We start from the raw sequence: 20665 nt of genomic DNA on the forward strand, positions 1-20665 counted from the left end.
AAATATTATTTGACTTTTGTAAAATAAACGCAATTAACATAACCTCCGCCAGTATACTCTAAACGATTGAAAATTGTCTCCTTTATTGAGTTCTTGCTTGTCATTTTAAATTATTTGATGGCGCTTTTGTAAGATTTAAGCCCACTGTGTAGCATCAGTCAGATGAATGAAGAAAAAAAAAACATGATATTGAATAAAATTCCCGTCAAATTCTGAAACTTAAACAACAGGATCAAGTCTGAAAGCCATTATTAATGAAAAATTATTCAAAACTTTTGGCAAATTTAACGGAGCGCATCATTATTATGAACGCGCATTGTCTAATATTCGTTGGAAACGTGAAGATGAGTGAGATAGCGAACTAAAAGAGGGAAATAAAATGAAAAAATTTCACTTGGCTGTGTGTGTGTGTGTGCTTGTGTGTTGCCGTTTGATGGAGAAGCTTTATAAAAAGAAATAAAAATTCGTTACTTTAGCTTTATATTCGCATAGAAAATTAGATGATATTATGAGAGGGACGTTGAGAGGGAATTTCGCATCACATCACGCCTTAGCGAATTTTAGTTTGTTTTGTAAGAAACTTTTTTAATCATTGTTACAGTATATATTTATATATTTATATATATATATACATGTATGCGTTTCAATTCTGGTTCTGGTTCTTCTTCTTCTTATCACCCATATCAAACGAAATACCAGCAATTCTAAAGCATAACATTCTGTGTCTTGGATGGGGATGTGAGAAACTCGCACTTAAATGTTTAATGTACGAAAACCGTACGATATTTGCCGCAACAAATAAATTTATACAAAATACATTCGCGCGCGGAATTTTTAACGTGAAATACACAGATGAAGGGAACGAAGCAGAACTTTTTCATTAAAATTTTTCCCATTTTCTTTGCAAACTCATCTATCCATCTGTATATAGATCTAGTGATTGAGGGGAAGAAATATTTAAAAGTATTTTTTCATTGTTTCCCAATAGAAAGCATAGGCTTTTGTGAGGCAACGATGAGCTCCTTAATAATTTTCGCATAAATTCATTTATAGCAACAAATTTTCATACTTGAAAATTTCTAATTTTGTTTGCAAAACTTTGTAATTTTTGTTTTCTCTGAGACTATTAGTCTCTCTATGTCTGCATATATTTATGAAGAATTAAGTGGTTGTCACACATCAACTTGGGTCGTTTCCATCATTACTTGTCATTATTGCGATTTGATTGGCGTTATTTATGTGAAAAATGCCAGCCACGTCTCACCCAGTACGACATAGTGATAATATAGCGGAGAGAGAGAGAGAGCAAACGTAACTAAATTTCCATTTAAAATTGTGATTTGTCGTGTGATTAGCCGCGCGCAGCGGAGAACCCCGGCACGGCTGCAGCATCGTTGCTTGTTAAGTAAAATGATGTTTTTAAAGTGTTGTAAATTATGAATTTTATGTGCTCCCAAAAAGAAGAAACACAATCGCTCCTATGTAGATAATTATGTTCCATTTGTTTTGAAATATGTACGTGCAAGTGTTTAGCTTTTTTTAGAGAAGATTTATCCGCAATATCTATAACTTTAACTTGGTGAGGGATGGATGGATGAATAATACTCTGAACTGAACATAGATTAAATCTGGGAATGAAGTGTCTTTGCTTCAAGACAGAAGCTACTAGGAAAACTACTTTTAAATATTATGGCGGTGAGTGCTCTCTTTTCGATTGGGCGCACATCTGCCAGACGGCGGCCCACTCTACGTTTCATTCTCTTCTCGCCCATTTCTCTCTGACCATCACCGTATTATAGTCATAGGAGACATTCCCCTTAATGGTTGATTTTAAATAATAAAGAAAAGAGAGCACAGTCTCGTTCGCAATTCCCGTCGGCTTACGAAAAATCTTACAAAAAAATTTTGAATTGTTGGACTAACATTTCCAATCTCAACAATTCCAACAGTAAGCGGACGGACAGACGGAAATGGATTAACAAAGAATATGTGCCCTTTACTTGCCAATGGGGAGTGCTAATATACACTTTTCCATCCGTTAGATGGGGACGGAAGAGTGCACGGTACAGTTCTGTTGAGATCACCGTCCAAAGCTAATGCAATAAAATCAGATTGAAAAAGGCTACGTATTTATTAAATATACTATGCGATATTTTTAGAAACCTGTTCAGACTTGCTCATGCCACACTTTGCAACAATGTGCGTAAACATATCCAGCGTTGAAATTTCGTGTTGGGCTTAAAAACAACGGAAATTCGTGCTCACTCACCGAGAGCAGGGGCAATACTCTAATGATAATTTTACCTGGGGTACGTTTACTACTTGTTTCGAATTAATTTGTGTTGTTTTTTTACCATCTATAAAATTAAAACAAGTAAGAAAATTATGTTCGGTCGTGACCGAATCCTTTATGTCCATCAACGTTATTCGAAAAAAGTTTAAAAAAAAAGTAGATAAGAACAAAATTTTTAGACTTAAGAGTGTAGACTGGGCGCCGCTGATTTTTTTCCACGTTTTTGTTGCGTAGGCATGTAGGCATTGCAAGCGTGTCTTTTAAAATATATTTTTTTGCCAATATAGGTGATATCTTCATATTCGCTAACGGGAGAATGTTTGCCTCAGATACCACACGGTCGTGCAGACGGACCAATAGACACATGATCGAACGGTCAAGCGCAGGTGAAGTCAGCCTTTGAAACCAGCAAAGAATTTTCAAAGAGGTTTTGAAGCTTGCTTTTTCGCTTTACAAAGGTATTAAAAAAATTTAATTTTGATACATTGGATAGCCAAGGCCAACTTTTCCATGTTTGTGCAAGCACAACAGTATCATCCATAGAATATACATTCAAGCTTTTTATGGTGAAGTTTATGAGTAGTGAGCAAAAACCCAATTTTTAATTCGTTTTGAAAAACCGAGGCGTTTTCAGTTTGCTGAACATTGCAGCCGTGTCCCTCTGCCGATTTGGCCTATTTTTAGCACCGACCTGCGTTGAAGAGCTTGCCACATTTCTGTCACCTTTGAAGTGGATAGCTCCACTTTTGCGGTCAGGAGAATGTTTTCAACAGATATTATACAGACGGACAGACGGACAGACGAACAGAGGAACACGTTTAAATCGATATATATACTTTGGGGTGTGTTTTGACAAAACGTATGTACTTCTCATCCTTCGGTGATGGGTGTAAAAATACAGACCAAGGAAAAAAGTTGCACAAATCAATTTCGCTGACACGCGATGTTAAGAAATTGATTGAAAAAAAAAGGCATAGTATGCGTACTTCTTTCTTCCTAAATATGTTCTACGGCTTAATAGTGAAAGCTTGGCTTTTGCGATAAATTTGGTTAGGAGTGAGGTGGTTTCGTTACAATCTTGATCGCAACTTGCACTTTCTAAGGAAAGAGACTTGAACACACTCTGCATTATTACAATGCGTAATACTTCTGGCAAGCAATTAGTTGCACTGTATACTGCTTTTGTTAACCGCAAGAATGTAATCGAAAATGGAAACTTTTTTATTCTCAGACACACATTAAAAATATTCAAAATATTTGACATGTTAAGTAGCACTTGAAGCGCCCTGTGTTTTATTAAAAGAGTCTTCACTCAAAAGAGAGAAACAAAGTTTTTTTTTTCATATTTTTACAATTTTTCTCTTTAAGTCTATTGAAAATTTTGTAACGGTTTTCTCTTTCGCACACATACTTCTCTCTTTGATATACAGACACACTTTAAAGCGTCGCATGGCAAACGATAGATTAATATTTTTAATCGCCATTTTTGCTTTTGTTTGTGGTTATTATGCATGGGAAAATTTATAAAATTAAATAAAGATAATATTTGTCTTACTTTGAAATATATTTGTTACATCATTACTTACATCATCAATGAGGAAAAAGATGCAAGATTTGCACTTGATCGGCAATGTTGAGGTTATTTAACAATCTATATATATATATATATATATATGTATGTTCATCCGTTTATTTTGTGAGTGAATTTTGAGGTGAAAAGATGAACTGTAGAGGACAAATTATTGAATACCAGCGATAAACAATTTATCCATATTCAAGGTTCGAACAAAAATTCGAGATGTCGGCATAATTTCAGCAATAACTTTGAACTTTGCCGGCATGTCACCATCTCCATCCCCCTCGTTGCCTTCACACACTGCTGGTTTAATAAGGTTGTCTGAAAAAATGAGATGACGAAGATATATGAGCAAAGATTTTCCTAATCCTTTCCTCGAACCATACAGCTTGTGTGAATGGATCGAGTAGAATTTCAATAGCTTCGCACCTTATGTAGCGAATTATCATCAAAAAACAAGCATATCTTTTTACAGATATAGAAATTATAGAAAAGTTCTGAAAGAGTCTAAAAAAATTTTGCTTATAAGTGGGTATAGCTCAGTTTAAATGTGCATGCTACCATTTCATAGGTTGAAAGTGACAGTGGTGTTTATAGACATCCTGCTTTAGATATCGAAAGAGCAATCAAATGTTTCGAAAGCGTATCACTAGATGACCATTGTTAAGTTGGCATAACCGATCTATATTCGCAGCGAGGTCTATCATACTTTACTGGCGTTTAGCTTTTTGCGAAGGAAAACCCTCTCCTATACCCCATTTTACCCCACCTCTTCTTCGTCCTAATCACTACCGTGTTAGTTCACATAGGACCGACAGTCCCTGAGGGACTGGTCATTAAAAAAAAGGAAAATAGAATTTCAAGGTCCCAATTTGTGAAGGCACAATCTCTCGCATCCTTAACCACTTCTGCTTCTAGCCTGACCACTGCTCTGTCAGCTTTTATAGGCATAGAAAAAAGATATCAGTTATGTAGTATTGTGTAGACCATCAAATTTCGTTTTCTCTTTGTGTGTTAGTCAAAAACTTCTTATAACAAATCTTTTTCTACCTTTTTACCTTTCTACGCCTACTTACTTACGTATACTTTTTGTCTAAGTAAACAACAGGCTTGCCACACCCAGTACCTGAAGACGAGCTTTGTAAATTCCTTCTCTTGGCTGAATGCCTTGGTACATGTTATGTTGTGTACATTCGTAGATATGAAAAGGCGGAGTGTGTAATGCTTATATGTAGGTGATACAAACAGAAATCGTTATTACCCAACCTTTGTTCTTGAAAGAATGCTTTGTTTCGCTCTTTCTGTCAGTCCGCTCGTCCCAAATTCTTAAATAACACACTCATACCAAAGCGAAAGAATTGAACTGCAATGTACTCATTAAGTTCATTTCTATGAGATATTTGTGTAATGAAAGTTTGTATAGATTTTGAGCAAACGGATGCAGTTTTCACTTCACAGTTTCACCTCCGACTGATTAGCCAGCAAATGACAAACCAAGTGTCCCTCTTCCGGATTATCATAAGCAATTTTCACTTAAGATTATGTCGTGGTTATTATATTCTTCAAGCATATATCATGTATGTGTCCACATATACATAGACAATTATATGTGGGAAACTGTAGGTCATTTTATGTAGGTAAAGGTCAAAAGCATTCAATTTAAGCGCAGTGTACATTGCTTGATACTACGCATTATTTTATCATTCTCACCAATACATGCCTCTGATCGAAATACCTGCAAGCATATTCTATTGTATATGTATATATATATATATATTGTATATATATATATTCAAAGGATTATTTATTTTTTGTTTCGTTTCGATTATAAATTTATGAAATTTATGTTTTTTGTTTTCATAATCCAGAATATGTTATCCTAAATATTAATTCCGTCAGAGGAGACCTTATACCGCACAATATTTCCATTTGCTTTTATTGGATATAAAAAGAAAAGGCAACCACGAGAGTTTGCTTTCTTTCTTTTTTAAGTGTTAGCTATTTTTACTAAAATGGCTTTTGACATTTCGTGGAGCTGCCAGCATTCAATCAAGTTTGAATGCATTCTCGAATCTTCTTGAAGAAGAAAAGAAGAAGAAGAAGAAGAAAAGAAAGAAAAACAAATCCCAGCCATAAGCTGGTATACAATAATACAAATTCTTAAACTTAAGTAGAAATAGAAACTTTCATCCATAACAACAACGTGAATCAATTCTATATATATTACATATATACAAATGGTCTGTTTGAATGTGCGCCAACACAATATGGTTACCGATGCGTATACCCAGCCACACACATGAATATGTTTATATTTTTCTGATATGAAGAGAGAGCGAGAAAAAGAAAAAAATGTAATCTAATCTAAAACCCAACATGAATTCAAAATGAAAAACTATTTATAACGGACAAGTCGTTCATAGCCCGGACACTTAAACTAATACAAAAAAAAAACCCGCTCATATATACAATAATAGGTTGGTAGGAAAAATATTTCGCCCTTTGTGTCATCTAGAATTGAGAAGACGAGAGCAACGAAATTGCTTTGCTGCCAAGTCAATATTATGTGCTTTGAAATTGGAAATAATCTGGTAGCTGCTGAAAAGGAGTAGCAAGCATAAGCGACCAAGAAGAAAATTGATGGTGAAGCATAACAACAAGTGCTGGTTTTATAAAAATTACTTGACATTTTTTCCAAAACGATTTTCATAAAGTGTCTGAGGGATTTATTTCTCATTTATTCTTTGATTTTTTCGCTCTTCGCTCTTACAGTAAAGAATGCTTTAACACGTTAAAATGTTATATCTATATATCTAGATGCGTTCACGAAAAAAAAAAAACAAATGACTCGCATGGCTAATATGCATTGCAAAACTCTCGAATGCACGCACATACGAGCAAACTCAAATAAATCTTTAAATATAAAATGTATGCAAGGCATCGATTTAAAGATCAAAAGAGTACGTGCAGGGAAAAGGGTGCAAAAGGCATTGACAACGATTAGGTCGCCAGTGAACTTTTTAACATATGAAATGAGAAAAGATCCACGCAGGAAAATGTATATCATTTAAGGCAGCAATTTAGAGTTACATGTCCTTGAACTGAGATAAAGAGCCATCTTTTCAACAACAACAGAGTAAATAATAAAAAATACGAATAAAGAAAAGAAAAGCAAAAAACAAACAAAAGTAAAAGTGTTTCGTCAAAAGATTGCTTTACATCCACACAACATTTACAAAAGACATAAAATTCTGTTAGACGGCCTTGACAACATAAAAAATTTAATGACTCTCACTTTTTTTATTTTATTTTATTTTTTTTTTTTTTCTTTTTTTTTTTTTATGACTACTCTGTGAGCGCAGTGATGATGATGTGTCTGCAAAACTTCAATGCTTCGTCATAAAATCTAACAGCACTAACAACAACGGCACGAGCAATAACAAAAAACCAAAACCAATTCCAGAAAAGTTAAAAAAAAAAAAAAACGAGAAAAATGTTTTAAAGAAGCACAAAACAACAACATATGCTTGCGTATGCGTATTGCGATGATCGGCGCGAATAGATTTAATCTACAAAATATGGTTATTTAATGGCCTTTTTTTGGCTTACACTGTAGCAAATATTTTTTCATTTATTCCATTCAACCCTTTCTTCTTCTTCTTCTTCTTGTTCAGCTTGCCTTTTATATGTCATAATGAGTATGTTTTTGTCAATGACCTGCACAATGAATGCAAAAACAATCTTCTCATGCATTTACAACTACAAATGTGAATATGTGTACTTTTTCAGACATGCACATGGCATTATGTGCCGCTTTTTACTTTCTCCTTATAAGTCTTATAAGTCTTTAGTGGGTAAAAAACGTTTCTCTCCATTTCAAGCCACGTATCAATAAAGCTTGATGTCTCTTCATCAACTTCGCCCTAGAGAAAAAGCACATCAAACAAAATATAATTATCTTGGTATTATGTAGACGCTATACAAGATCTATTTGTCCATTTCTAGTAAGCAGAAATCGCCGATCGATGTCCTCGTAACTAGTATTCGTCATCGTTTAATTTTTGTGACGTCATTTAGGTGCAAAGAGGTCATGACAGCCAACTGGTTAACGTACTGAAGTTCTACCTATAAATGGTCTGGGAATGTTAAAGAAAAGAATGTAAGCCATAGATTATTCTTAAGGTGTCTGAGAATTATCTTTGATAAGTAGTCGAATATGTAAGAACCGTGACCACCAAGATAGTGTTTGCAGATTCAAATCTTAAATGCGTTTTCTTTCTTTCTTAGGTCATAGCTATTGTGAGCACTCAGTCCCTTATCGCGACCTCTACCTTCCTATTTCTTTCCTTCTTAATCAACGCGTTACACGAATAGCGGACATCCCCTGATTTGTTGGTCGTATTAAACAAAAAAAAGGAGTGTAATCAGAGGATTTAGTCAGAAGAGTTGTTTTCGATTACTGCGAAGCTTGTTCGATTATATTAATTAATAAAGCACTCTAACTTTGACGCTAAAAATATGTCTCAAAAAGTTATAACTGAACTTAAAAATAGATTCATCTTAAGACACCATAAGAGGATATTCGAGCACTTGCTTCTGAATTCTGATAGTCCGCGTGTAGTCTAAAACCGTTCAAAATATATATGGCACTGCTTTGAGTGCCAAGTCATACATCGTACGTATGCCGGACGTAAATCTCGTAGGCCTTCGTAGACTATATTTCTAATTTTTCAAGAGTCTGTCTGCCAGACAAAATTAGTTTTTGAAAATATTTGCGAGACAGTTAAAAGTCTCGTAAACGAAAACGTCCGATTTAAGGATAAGAAGTGCAAGGTTGCGGTCGATATCTATAGATGAGAAACATCCTGATATGTATGATATATGTCTATATGTATTAGTAGTTCTTGGTTAGAATAGAGTTCTCAAGGGCTTAAGCCACTGGTTCTTTCAACCGCCTGCTCTTGATTACACGGTTGAAGGCCTGCGTTTGCAAAAGTTTCGATAGAAGATTGGAAGTCGTCATAAATACTTGCGAGCATTTAATTGATAATTAAACGATCAATTTGAACATTTTGATCATCCCGTCCGCAACCACACCCCAGAACGTAGAATCACTTAAAGGTGTCAATGAATGATCAAAATTACACAACTTTCTCCCGTCATATATCACCTTCTTTGAGTGTGTCTGCCCCTCATCATGCACACTCATGTGGACAAATATTTTTTCTATTAAAGGAAATAAAATCCATCTAAATTTCATACGCCCTGGGTGATACATACGCGTCGTAGGTGTCTCAAGACAATTTTAATGCGCGTATGACGGTCGACAAAATCCTCCACACAAAGCGGATTTAATTTCTTTCCTTCTAAAAAAAGTCAAATTTACTGCCGCAGATAGCAGACTAATACGATAAATTAGTCAAGGTTATGTATACACGACCTTCGGCCTTCAGTAAGCGTCCGTAATTTTTCTTATTGTGTTTTGTCTTTTCAAACGAAAACACAGTCCATTAACTGATATTATTTTATGATCGTTTTCCATTGATAGTAACCCTTTAACCCTTTAAGCCAAAGAGTTATTAAAATCTGCATTATTTCACAGTTTCTTTAACATTTTAAAATAATACGATGACATTGAAAAAATTATCTCCTTAAGCGTGATTTCAAATAATTGACTGCTGTTTCTTGCTTACTTGCGTCCATTCGTATTTTTTAATGGTGTGAAGGCCTTTGCATTTTGCTTTAGGTTTAAAATATTGATTAAAGTTGATAACAGTTGCTTGTTTTTTTTTTTTCTTTCTACGCGGTATAGAGGATTCAACATGGATTGGGTGAATCGACCCCTAACTATAAGCATTGATGTGGTGTCGCGTAAAGGACGTTTTCATTTTGAACAAAATTTCCTCAAATTTTTCGAATTTTCGCTTTAATCCATTGCCAAATGTTAACATCTTTGCTAACGATTACATGCGAGTTAAAGTGGAGTGATTTTGTTTAGCGCTAAAAAATGATTTCTTAAACAATGGAGAGCAAAAAAAAAAAAAATTCCAAACTATGGAATGCAATCTAACTTGCGTGTGTTTCAAGTTTTGAGGAAAAACAAAAAATAAATAAATAAATGAAACAAGTAAAGAGACTGTAGCGGGCCACAACCCATCACTGAGTACCCTAAACTACCCCAAATACGATGGTTTTCCAAAATAAAGCTTTTTATGGAAAGTAGACGAAAAAGTGTTCCGATCCGAACCATTTCCGGTGGTGCGTGTCTTTAGGCCGAAAAACATGTCGGTGCATTAAATTTCATTAAAATGTACCAAAAACTACGACCTGTAGGTGGACAGACGGACAGCTGGACAGGCGAGCAGAGTACAGATAAGATCGTTTTAATAACTGGTGCATTTATCATGTCGACCCTTCTTGGATACTGCATACCTCCGCACCAACTTAGCGTAGCCTTTTACCAAAACTGCTGTGTAGGGTATAAAAATCAAAAGGAAAACTTGAAATTAAATTACGCAGAAAGAGTACAAACAAACGTAAACACAAAGAAAAAAATTTTATACTTTTTGTTTTTATGCACATAGTTTTCATTTCATTTCGAAATGAACAAAAGAACACAATTTCCCAAATGAAATTTATATCTCAAACAGATTTCGCATAATATTAAATAAGATAAGAATTTAATGATAAGTTTTTCTCAGAGCGAAAATATTTCTTAACAGTTATTATAAAAGTTTTTAACAGTTTTTGTATACAAAATGAAATTTAAAAAAGCGAATATGTTTGTGTGAACGATTCGAAAGGAGTAGATAGGCGGCCAGTACACCCACCTATCATTCGTGATACTCAAAAGTGGATAGTAATCCAAAAATACCGAATTAAAATTCGTTTCGATTCGAAAAGCTAATGCCAAACTGGATACAGTCGGCTCGACATAACTACAACTCGTCGTTTATGTTTAATGTTAAACATTAAAAGCCTAATAATGGCCATATATTTTCATTGAATTTCGTATCACTTTCTCAAAACGGAGCCATTTTTAATTTTTGACTTCTACCAGTCCATCAGTCCAAACATCTTCTGTTACCAAAGTTCTTAACGCACACTCCCTTAATTTAGCTAACTCTGCTGCTTATCTGAATTCACAAAAATCCTTCACTCATCCATCTATTATGTATCTGCACTTGAAATAGTCATTCTGCATATGATATAATATTTGTGATTAAATAATAAATCAAACAATCGTTGAACGTGTAAGAATCTAGTCGTCATTTTGTCAGAATTTTAAAACGTGAGAACAAACCCGTTACCACTTCATTGTATGATGATATGATATTCAAGAGCTCTCACATCCATTTTTTTGTTTACTTAGTTGACTGACATTCAGACTTTACGTACATTTATGTGCATGTAATATTTCGAACATCACATAAATGTATAATAAATGGAAATAAATCAATTTTAACAATTAGAAAAACGAATGAAAAGAATAAAATAACTATTAAATAAAATACGAATTAGGAATTTTTAATGAATTCTCCGTTACATGCTTTAGTGGAAAAAAATTTTTTTTGTAAATGTTTTCCAGTACAAGAATTTTTATAATTCGCCCAGAGAGCATTTCAAATCCGTTAATGTCTTTGTAACACACAGGAATGAACGTAGGGTGCAAAAAGTACACATCCTGGTGATTAGTAAGAGATTCTGAATCAACGTAGTGATGTTGTCTACGCCCGTGTTTCCGCTCGTCCATTGATTTTTAGCTTACCACTCACGCTTAAGCTCTTGGTGCAAAAGCTACACATATTGGTGATTAGTATAAGATTCACTTTGGGACATCTATGCCAGTGTTTCTGCTTGATTATTAGCTTAACACTCATCCTTAAGCCTAAAATACAAAAAGTACACGGATCGGTGGTTAGCGTATAATTGTGAATCGACTTAGTGATGTTGTCTACGGCAGTGTTTCTCTTCGTCCACTGATTTTTAGCTTTAGTTGTATGTATGTGTTTTATATCCATTTATATCCTTTGTACTTACTCTTGATAATCCTAACATTTCTCTAACGTGTCTTTAATAGGTTTAGTTACGCTCATCTGTGTTCTCATTCACTACCGATAAATGCAAGTCTCTGAGTCCTATAACCCCTATATATACATACCCTATAACCCCTGAACCCCCCTTATATTTCTTTTCTATTCTGCTTCTTCTTTATTAATTAGATTGTACTTATCAATGCCTTTGTATGACTGCGTCAACAGATGGCAGAGAAAGGCACTAAAACCGATTTAATATAAAAATCTATCTGCTTTTTTCTCCCACCATTACTGACAAGCTTAAGACCCTAATTCTATTAGGTAGAGGATTCTGGCTTTTCGTCGAAGTCCAATGCAAGATTTTAAACGCAAGTTCGCTTGTAGACATTGGTTATGCGTGTAAGAGTCGTGGTTCCGCGTAGTCCTATTCCCTTACCCGTCTCCACACTTATTAGTTCGTTCACTGGGGTACATGCATGATTCCGAGTCATGACGATCATGACTGACAAGTTCCACCTATGTAGAGAACGAATTGTTCAACTTTCAAAAATTCAGATACGTTGAGAGGTTTCAATAGTGATTTTCACTTTTGCGGTACGCAGCCTTACGATAACGATAAAAATTAAAAAACCTTGAAAAGAAAAAAAGTTGAAAATTTCAAAACATATATATATATATATATATAAGTACTTTCTTGTAGAAAATGAATTACAGCAATACAGATATTAATCTGAAGGGCCGATTGCATAATTGTGTAACGAATTGGCGGCTCGCCTTACGTTAAATATATTATGGTTGCTTTTTCATTTAAATGAAAAGGCAAAACAGCAATTTAACCACCAGCGTGCGGCAATTTACATAAAACAAAATAAATATAGTAAATGCATAAAGTTAAGATATTTATATGCGGTTGACACAAAGGCAATGCGACAAAGCAAACTTTCGAATGTGCATAACAAATATTCTTTACGAGTTGTCAGTACAGGTAGAATTGAATAATTCTTTACCAACTATAACGGAGTAGCCTAAATGCCTCGAAAGCATCATTATAGTATATATGTATTTATATATGCACATATATTATATACAAATAAATAGATATAATCTTATAACAACAACTGTACATACGAGAGAGAACCTGTAGCTCTTATAAAATGCTTAGCATAATAAGTAGGCTTTGTCTGTACAAATAAGTTACAAGTTGTTTCAAGGAAACAGCTGTGTGTAAGGTGATCAACTCTTGAAGCGCAGCGTTGAGGTCCAAACTTAATAAATAATTGCAGCATTATATTCAATATTTTAATACATTCTGCGTCTGTTAATTCTAAAAAATGTAAATTATTAATAGGTGTATAAAAGCGATTAAAAAACGAATAAATTGTTGAATTGATATCCGTAAGCCTAAAGACGCATAACATCTTTTCATCATTGTCTCGTTCGTCTCTTTTCAATCTCTTCACTGTTCGTATGCATTTTGTTTCGATTTCGATTATGGCAGAGAAAATGTCTACATAGTTCACTTACACACTGAACATTTATAAGCAGGAAATGATGTAATTCTGTCCAGTAGCCAGCGATAGCGTGCATTCAACTTTATATATGAAAAGTATAAGTCGCCGCCGCCATTTAGCAAAAAAAAAAAATAAAAAAAAATTTAAAGTGCATAAAAAGCACATATTCACATATTCTTAATTTATTTGCTCTTTCTTTAGCCAACTTTTGCCGCAGCCACAATGCCACAATGCATTTACAGAGGGATTTACAGAATAATTTAAATTTACGCGAAACGCGAAACATAAGGGAAACTTACATTCATATTAGATCGAATCGTGGATACCCATCACATAACAAGCTCTATATACAGAGCGACAGTTGATATCTTCTTTTAAGCTGTACACTAAGTTTAGGCGAACATAACCGTAGCTTTTCCTTTTAATAGTTGTGAATTCCACCTATTGTCAAAAAAAGTAGGCGTGAAGAATAGGCTTAACTATCTTATTCGCATTGAATTTTAACCTTAAAGGCTCATAGGTAGATGGACAGACAGGGTAGAGTCAACGGCATGGAGGGACCGAAAAGGTTGACAAATAAGAAGCTCTAGCTAAACTGACGGCGATTCTATTTACTTAAACTTTCTGGGAGTACTTTCACCCTTAATGTTACAACTAGAGTAACGAAACCAATATACCTTCGTTGTTCCGTGACCGGTATGTAAACATCCATTGAAAGTGTTGTGCTGTTCTACATGGTATAGCGAACATTAACCATAGAAATTAGAAAACAGACTGCCGCCATTATGCCAACCTCACTAAGAAATTTAGATCACAAGCAGAGTTAATTAATTAATAGAAAATTCGAGCAGACGCAGAACCAATGCTGTCCTCTGAATGAAGCGATTAATCAAATATTTACAGGCGAGTCAATCTTTTAAAATAAATCTCTGGCGCCTATGGGTATGTTATTATTATCGCTATTAGATCTATTTAATAAATCGATTATATTGACACCATGTTCTTCTACTATTATTAGCATTAGTCTGTTATATGTAAAAGGTGCTCACAGAGGCAAACCACCTTTGAGTTGCTTAAAACAATGGATTCTTACTTCATTCTATTTCGCCTCGTATTGTTGCACAAGCAACAATCGTTTCAAATCTATTTCATCGTGTCTCTATCTATCTTCTTCTTTTCTTTATATGGCCGTAGTGGAAACGCACTGTTTACAAGGGCGCCCTACAACAATGGTGTAAAAGCATCTTGAAATCGCTTGCGCATTAGCTCGACATATCGGGTAAAAAACTGGCGCATTTTTTTTTATACTTCTGTGCTCATCAGTACGACCGCTAGGAAGTGTTACATAGTATAATTTGTGCTTCCCAAGATCTGGGAAGAATTTTCGCAAATCGCATGCCTTATGCTCTCATAAATCGAAACGCAAGGAGTAACTAAAACAATTTTCGTGACTATCTACCCATCTACGCATCTGCCTATCATTTCTGGCACATTTCTTTCGAACGAACGAAAAAGAACTTTTTTGCTTACACGTCTGTCCGTCTGCCCCAACGTTCACTACCTGAGGTAAGAATTCTTCCATTTGCAGAAATGAACACATCATCCATAAATTTGAGGATTGGAAAATTACCCAAAAACGCCTACGCCTATGCAAGGAAAACTTCGAACATCTTCGCGTTCCGTGTATCCCTATAAATTTTCATCTTCATTCTGAAAGTGGAAAAAATCTCTCGCACCCAACGAACGGTATAGGGCATAAAAACGTAATGCTTTGCTTTCTTTTTAGTCGGTGGCGACTATAAACGATTCAGTCACAATCGAATGAAATTTTCTTACTTGTGTTCTTTTCAAAAACTTATTAATAATTGTTTTTAAATACCTTAACGAATATACTTAAATAAATATTTCTCCCCTAATATCGCGCTTGTAAGGCAAAACTGCCCTTTAAGCTCATAATACCATAACAACGAGTCTCTATTACTCTCCACTTTAGACAAAGTTTAAGCTTTTAGTTAACCAAATGCCTACCGATGATGACTGTTCTTATGTGACGTCTTTTAGATTTCCTAAAAAGGTATTTTCTCTTCCATGTTATAGGAATTATGTGGTCCATCCCCACTTTATTACACCAAATGAAGACTTGAACAACTTATTATTAATTGTTAAATACTAAGATTAAGAAGAGGGTAAGCACTAGCAACGAAAACTAGCAACTGAGACTAAGGACTAAAACCGAAGGCTAGCAATTCAGATTCAGAACTAAACATGGGTAAGCACTAGGAACGAAGTCTAGCAACATTAGCCTCTCTTTACTCTTTTATTAAACACAAGCTTGCTTTCACTAGTTTACTATCAATAGCTTTCGCTCTCAGACTCCTCTCCTTCAGGAGTAAAAGACTTGACTAATTTTATTTATTTTTGTCTAGTCTTTGCAATTGCCACTCCTTGCAATGTACAAAGCCATAAGAAAATTTTTTTTTTTTATGAATATCTAGGGAAGAATATACATCACATCACAACTTACGAAAGAACTCGTTCATCTAGCGCAAGAAAATAAGTTGCATTCATACGAAGTTGTTCCTGATTGTCCTTATAATTATGGAAAGAACAACAAAAAAAGTACAAATCTTAAGCTTAGCGCAAATTACTTGATCATCATCTGCATGAGCAGGTGTCATGTAACTTTTAGAAGAGAAATGAATTTCAGTTTGATAAGCAATAAAGAGACGGCTTACATATAATTGAAATTTCAGATGAGCGCTTTCAAGCTTCATTGTGTCATTTATATAGTTTTTAATAAAAATTTTATATCAATGAATTGTGGCGATCGTTAAGCTTTCACTACGCTTTCCACCGCAAAGATAATTGAAACATTCTCTCAGTTAGCGATATTGTGACATTTAAAATCTGAAAATATTTAAGTGAGAAATTTGTGTTCGCTACATGGAGTAAATTAATCGACATTTGAGTTCATTTTGAGTTGATATAGAAAATTTGCATAGTATTTTGCTACCTGCATACTGCAGTTGATCGAATAAAAATATTTTCAAAGCATAGCCTAAGATATCTGCACAGAATTCTAAATTATTGACGGCAATCTTATCAAATTTTTTGTTCTATTTTAATCCTGACGCTGTCTTTGGTTGCATTTGCGCCCATAAAAATAACTGCCGCTACATATTTCAAAACAGCAATTGTTGGTTTACCGTTTTATTTTACATTTTCGGCTTTATCGCTCTTTTGGATAATGAATATAATAATTGGACGTAGGGACAGACAACATTTAAATTAGTCCAAAATCTTTTATTTCTCGTACGTTTTTCTATCTCTTTCGAAACTAATGACAAAATTAGTATAACTTCTGCCTTTAATAGCGACTGCCAGAGGCAATAATACATGAAAAGAACATTAAAATTAGCTATGGTATAACTGATACGATCGAATTTAAATTGAGACAAATTACAAGTTACAACAACACGCATTAGACTAATTAAATTCATTAAACTTTATGTGTAAAAAAGAACATATATACGCACACACGCGCACACATACGCATGTATTTAATTTGGAACTATTCGTACACTGAAAACTTATTATATAGCCATAACATTATAAGAAAAATAATGTGCTGGTAGTAAACATGATCATTCTCTTCTTGATTATGTCTACGTTGCTGTAAATATTACTGAATTTCATTAATTTTTTTCAATTTTTTTTTTTTTTTTTTTGTGAGTATTAGCAAAAAGTTTTTCTATTTTGTCATCGTAAGCAGTGTCTGCTTTTAATGTTACATTTAAATAAAATTTCATGTTCTTTCCTTGCGATAATAATATAAAATCTATTGCAAAAGTTTTGCCTTCTCGTCAATATGTCCTACAAGTGCAAATACGAAAGATAGATAGATAGAAGACTGACTGCGACACATTACTTACATGCGTATACATTTTAAGAAACCTTATCGTTGTACATAGAAAACAGAGGATTTTCTATTCTACCGACAACAAACATGGGGACATACATCGAACACGTTGTTTTAAAATGTTACCAAAAAATTACTTATATGTATTTTTGTACAAACATCCCAAACATGCATACTTATGCATACATATATATATATATATATATATATATATATTTTTTTTTTTCTTTTTCAAAATTGAGAATTTGTGATAAATATGTACATGAAGATTGTCGTATGGTGCACCGCACTTTATGTCACAGCATCATTATTTGCACGGATGCTATGCATTCGCATCAGGCAAAAGATGATAGGAATATTTCAAACTCTCAAGTCTAATTTTCTTCTCTTAGATGCAAAAGCAGAAATTAAGAAAAAGTGCATCTGACTATATATCTTTTTTTTGCAAAAATAATATTTTTTCACAAACACAGGCGAAAAAGTCTTAAAAATGAAGAAAACTTTAACTTCAGTTAATCCATGATTTTGACGGTAGAAGTAAATGGATTTAGAAGATATTTTCGGAAACTTCCTCTTTTGTGTGAAACAAATTGTTTTTTTTTGAGTAAATGTATCCGTATGAATGTACGTACACATGATGGCTTATTTGGCGAATATTTAGTTTTAGTAAAATTTCTTTTTACTGAGCAAAACTGTTTACAGCTAGTCACTCTATGAGCTGAATATTGAATATGATCCATTGTAAGCCCATGGAAAAAAAGTCCGTCCGTTCATGCACTCATTATGCCATCTGTTGTTGGTATACTCAAGGTTGCAGAAATTGAGATGGAAACCTCAAAGCAATGTTTACGTGTGTAATACATAACTTTACGTATAAGCGTTGATTACAGTTATATACCTATATAAATGTGTGCATGTGTGTATATATACACGCACTCATTTAGATCGAAGGTGCTAGTCTCCAGGGTACACTGCCTAGGGGATATTCGTAAATTATTAGGTTGTATGTATGCCGTGTGCGTGTTAGATCAATTTAAGACTTTTCTTAAACTTTATCAAAATTTTAAAAGTCATATAAAGTTCTGTTCAATAATTTGAAATATATGCAAACAAGCTCTGATACGTGATAGATAAATAAAACTTCGTTCATCTTGCTTACGTATTCGCATGTTTCCGTGTTGTTGAATTAAAAAACAAAGATACATTCGTATAAACATAAATGCTCATAAGCTGTGTACAAAAAAGAAGTTTTTATGTTGATTATAAGTTTCTTTTATGGCCTACCATCGTAGAAAGCTGATACATTTACTTTGTCATTCCGTTTGCGTAATTCAATAACTTCTTCTAGCACAGAGTATATAAGGTTTGAGCGGACTTATATACTTTCGTATTATATCGATCGAATTGAGTTTGTCTGCCTGCCCGTTGATGAATTTCTCGGTCAACTTTTGGCACAGGAAACAAATATGAAGAGTTTGGATCGAATGAAACACTTTGTTAACTTTACATAACGTGTCCTAAGAGAAGCAAGAAAGATTCAATTTTTCGATTATTTTGGGGACAATTGGTTCGGAATTGTAAATTGTGACACAATTTTGCTGTGGTGTACTTCTATCACACACAGACGCACATCTGGAATCTATGCCCATATCGGAGTCTTTTGAAAAATTCGTCTTTTTTTGGGAACAAGGCCCCGAACAAGACTGAAGGAAAACGTTTGTGTGTAACCAACTGTGAGCCAAACAGTTTTTATCGATGTAAAATTCAACTCGACTCACTAGGCAGATTTGATGAAAACATGTTTATAATTACTATGCTCTCTATGTATAATCAAAGTATCCCAATGGTGAGGATTCAATGTTCGCTTCAAAGCGATGACAATTTTTTCACATATTCATATGAATACACATATAAAGGCTTATGGGTAAGAGTAAGTTTTGATTATTTCTTTTGCCGTCTGTAGAAACTTTGGCCCAAACAAAGTTTATCTTTGTCCATAATAAGGCCCAGAGCAAACGAAACACACAGCAGTACAATGAAAAGCAAAGCATGGAATAAACAAAAACAAGTAATACCAGCTGCTTACGGGGAGTAGAGAAAATGAATCAAACAAAAAACAAAAAAAGAAACAAAAAAAAAAAAACATTAATTAGATATGAACACTTACACACGTACCTATTGTATAAGAAAAACTATAAATTACATTTTTTATTTGATTGTACGCGAACGTCCGTCTCCTTTAAGAGAATTCTTAACTTAGCACAGATTTTTTTCAACTCTTTTATTAAAAATTAAAGTTGCATGTCATGAATCAATGGGAAAGTATAACTGATTTGAATCATTCGTGATTAAAAACTGACTTTGAACTAATAATTGAGTACATTTTTCGTACCCTTTTTTTTCAAAATATATCTCGAAATAGATATTCAGCTATCACGAGATTCCGATATATGTTTAATAAATCAATTTGTGTAAAAATTCTTATATAGATTGACAACAAAATCACATTTTTGAATATGAAGCGAAAACCGAAAAAAGACTCATTCATAGATATATAAGTCATAAGAAGCTTTACGATCGATTCTGTGTAAATAGTTTGGTGAAGACGAGGAGACTTTTTTTTTCTCCAAAAATATTTAATTATTCATCATTACCTATTGTGTCCCCTTGAAAGTGGTGCCCCTTGAATATAATATACTCACGCCAAAACTGTTTCCAATCCTCGACAAGATGCGATCTTTATCTCCCTAATTGTTACAAAACACCGTCGGACTAACTCGTAGGGGGCCAAGACTTGTGAATACAATGGCTGAGAAATGATAGCGGGACTTTTAATTTTGGCCAAAAACACCCGAAAAATTTGCATGGCTTAAACCAATCGACATGCCGACGTCCTCAACAATTTCGCTAATAGTGATTCGACGATTCTCCGCAACAATTCTCTTCATTCTCCATCTTTTGGGAAGAGCTTGCACCGCTTAAAAATATTTTTTGCACAGTTTTTCGCTTCGAATTTAGTACAGAAGGACATCAAAACAAATCTTACCTTTACGTCTGTCAGGAACAAAACAAAAAGGCAAAATGCTTGATGACGTCAACATAGATTTGCAATAATTTTTTTCTTTTACACATCTCTTATATTTTTGATGCTGACAAAAAACGCCCACAAATATGTAACTGACTTTGTTCACCAATATGCAAATGACGTACATCTTACATGTCGACTTTGTTCCCCCATGACCGAACTAGGAATGTACGAAACAGAAATAGAAGAGTTGGCCCTCTTTTATATAGATAGTGATAACAGTTCAATACAGCCTATGTTTTTTT

The 20665-nt window shown here is 34.1% G+C and overlaps 1 long non-coding RNA gene across 2 annotated transcripts in view; it reads right to left on the bottom strand.

Annotated features, from left to right (window-relative positions):
- The window catches only part of LOC119641754, a 132407-nt gene that overhangs the window by 71141 nt on the left and 40601 nt on the right, over positions 1-20665 (bottom strand). The window contains exon 3 of one of the 2 annotated variants that reach the window (XR_005247882.1): positions 3880-4190. The exons of the other annotated variant lie outside the window; for it this stretch is intronic. This is a non-coding gene — a long non-coding RNA (uncharacterized LOC119641754). The remainder of the gene's footprint in view (positions 1-3879; positions 4191-20665) is intronic. 2 annotated transcript variants of the gene reach the window in all.

The sequence above is a fragment of the Glossina fuscipes genome, unplaced genomic scaffold (assembly GCF_014805625.2).
Source record: "Glossina fuscipes isolate IAEA_lab_2018 unplaced genomic scaffold, Yale_Gfus_2 174, whole genome shotgun sequence".
NCBI lineage: Eukaryota > Metazoa > Arthropoda > Insecta > Diptera > Glossinidae > Glossina > Glossina fuscipes.